Source organism: Tupaia chinensis, unplaced genomic scaffold (assembly GCF_000334495.1).
Source record: "Tupaia chinensis unplaced genomic scaffold, TupChi_1.0 Scaffold142961_1, whole genome shotgun sequence".
Lineage (NCBI taxonomy): Eukaryota > Metazoa > Chordata > Mammalia > Scandentia > Tupaiidae > Tupaia > Tupaia belangeri.
The window spans coordinates 1,304,315-1,307,838 of record NW_006202806.1 but is presented as its reverse complement, the minus strand read 5'-3'; positions in this window follow the sequence as shown (position 1 = coordinate 1,307,838).

The following is a 3,524-nucleotide window of genomic DNA, read 5'->3' as shown; positions in this document are numbered from 1 at the left end:
TGTGCATGCCCAAGATCCCGAGAGGAGAATGGAGGAGAAGGGATTGCAGTGTCGCCATCTCCCCAGGGGTGATTTCTCGCTTTCTATCTCTCTGCCTGTCTCTGTCTGTCTGGTGAGTGCAAGCGCCCTATAGCAAAAAAAAATAAAATAAAATAAAATAAATAAAAAAATTTAAAAAACCCTCTCAAAAAAAAGAAAAAAAAGTAAGAGCTACTGGTGAAGTCTCCTATTGCTTATTGTTTATGGATACTTTCAGTGAAATAAACTTCCCTTGGAGCAATTACGTGTGTTTCTCCATGCTATAAATATCCACATTAGTATTCATTGTCATACAGACTTAAACAGAAGCAATATTTAAGACCAAAAAGACTTCCAAAAATGACCTGAACTTAAATCCATTGATTTTAGAAGGAATTTAGGCAAGTGTGCTTTGTTTAATTGTGTTAGTATAGATTCTGGAAGTTTCCAAGTCCACTCACATTCTTGGTATTCTTTTTTCTTATTTTCTTTTTGATGTTTAAAACACAGAGCAACCCAAAAGTATTATCTCTATTTTATAACAAAAAACTCCAGATAACTGAGTTATCTAAGGTCAAGTGTAAAGTCTTGAGTCAAAGACTTCTAATTTTGTCTTATTTATACACTAACACTTAACATTATCATAACGATTAAATATTCATCTTGGAACCTGACCCCTAATCAATGAAGCTAGGGTAAGATCATATGCATCAGGACCTCCAATAAAGGAAATCTAAAGATGTACTTTCATTTTCTGGGACCAGTTATACTCTACTCTCCATCCTGCCTAACATAGCAACCATAGCTTTGTCACTTGTGTGGCAAGAGCAGGGATAAATACAGCTCTGGAAAGATGTAAAAGCTGTAAACCAAATATGGGACCAGCAGATGGTGTAATGATTATATTGCTGGACTCCCACATGGTTGACCATGATTGGATTCCCAGACCCAGTGGCTTCAAACTCATGCCAGGTGTATGTGCGTGCATGCCCAAAATCCCAGGAGAAGACTGGAGGAGAGGGGATTGTGGCATGGCCATCTCTCCTGAGGAGGGTGACTTCTTGCCTTCTGCTTTCTCTGTCTCTCTGGTGAGCACACATGCCCTATAGCAAAAACCTCTCTCTTAAAAAAAAAAATTGTGAACGAAATGGAACTTAAGGTCAGTGATACCCATGCCATCTGCTCCTATTCCCTGATCATTTAAAGAGAAGTTAAGGATATTGTTCTATTTTAAATCTATTATTACAGTACCTAAAGAATTTTTTTAAAAAAGTTTTATCATAGAACATGTGTACTCACTGAGCAGAGAGGGAAATGAGAAAGCAATTCCACTCCCCAACCCCCCAGAGAAATGGCCACACCACAAAACCTTGTCCTCCATTTCTCCTCTTGAGATTTTGGGCACATGCACAAATGTGCCTGGCATGGTCTTCAAGCCACTATATCCAGGATTTGAACTGCAGAGTTGGTCATATGGGATCCAGTGCCTTCACCACACCACCTGCTAACACAAAATCTTTAATACACACAATATAATAAAGTTATGTCTTTAAAGAAGAAAATACTTGTAACATCGCTTATTCAACAAATACTTGAATCATGAAGTTGACAACACATGGAAGAATTAAAAAAAAAATTAACAGCCACTTTGTTGTTAAATATTTTACAGAATGGGAAATCTATGGTTTCTTAATTGTGATTCTTTTACTGCTTCTTTTTTTCCCCAGAAGCATAGCACCATTTCTTGCAAAAAAGAAAAAATAAAAGTATTATGTCTCATCCAATTTAATTTGGGGGAAAGAAATTCTATTTGCAACTACTCTGGTGAAAGCAACACTGCATAATCACTAAATACCACAACCAGATCTATTAAGTTCGTGTCAAAGTTGCTTTAAATAAAGATTTTGGGGGCTGGTGGCTAAGGGAGCCAGATCTCATGTGACTGACCTCAGTTTGAGTCCTAGCCCTGTGGCTTAAAAAACACATGGGGGGGGAAACGGGGGGACAGCAGGTGGCATGGTGGTTAAAGGCACTGGATTCCCACATGGCCGACCATGGTTCAAGTCCTGGACTTGGTGGCTTGCTTTCTCGCTTTCACTTTCTCTCTCTCTGTCTCTGTTTGGTCAAATTAAAAAATAATAACAAATAGAATTAAATAAATAAGTAATTCTTTAAAAAAATATTGGGGGCACATATACTTGAATGCCCAAAATCCCAACAGGATGGAAAAAAGAAGAAGGAATTGCAGTGTGACCACGTCCCATTGGCAGAGGCTTTCTTCCTTTCCTTCCCTCTGTCTCTCTGGTGAGTATCTACACCCATTGAAAAATAAATAAAAATAAATAAATAAATAAATATTGCTTACACTAAGTAACAGATTATAGTAAGCTGCAGCAAATGTTCTCTTCGTTACGTTTTTGCTTAGTCATGAGTATGTCTATGTAGGCCTCTACTTTAAGCCCACCACATCTCTAAAATTGATAGTATATTCTATAAATACTTAATAATCAAACGGATTACAGCATCACATAGGGGTAATTATACCCCTGGAGAATATGATTCTAGGAACATGTATCATGAAACATTTCCCTTGGCTAACAAAGACAAAGTAAATTATTTTTATTTCTGGGTGTACATGAAAGAATATTAGGAGCATGGCCTTTGGATAGATAGAAATTAGTTCATATCCCAGTGCTTCCATGTTCTTATTCCATGGTTATAGGCAAGTTACTTCATTGAATCTGTTTCATCATCTCAAACTTGAAACAATACCTATTTTGCTAGGGTTTTTAAGGAAAAAATGAGATGTGAGTGCTTGTAAACAGTTTTGGTCATCAATTAATTCCCCCTCTGTACTCTTTTTTTTTTTTTAATTTTATTTTATTATCATCATAATCTTCTTTCTATTACACTAGATTGCATATAACTTTACATTGACTTCCATTGCTTTTTCAAAATGGGATGCCATGCATGTCAGTCAATACAGAGATATCAATCTCCCCGCTTTATCATTCAATATCTTTTCCATGCTTTTCCCAATAATTGTTATTATTATTTTTTTTAAACAATCAATCACTATTTCTCATTTTGCTTATTAAAAAGACTTCGAACCCACAAAAAAGTGATCCTCTACTCCCCTTCTCATGGCTGAGAATAGTGGGCTGTGATGGAGAGTGACAGTCCTTGGCCACAGAACTTCATGATTTTATAACCCATCTATTATTATTATTATTATTATTATTATTATTATTATTTTTAATTTTATTTATTTATTATTTTTTTTTTCTCATCACAACACACATATGAATTTTCCATCCAAAATACACTGTGCATTGGCTCAATCAAGCACATCAACATATATGTTCTCAGCAAATGGTTTCCCAATTTTTGTGTCCTGCATACCTTGCCTTTTGTTTTGCCATCCTAGATTCCCCATCCCCACCCTCTGCCATGTCCCGTCTTCCTCCTCCATTGTCCCTGACATTCATGATTGCCCTCAATGCCTT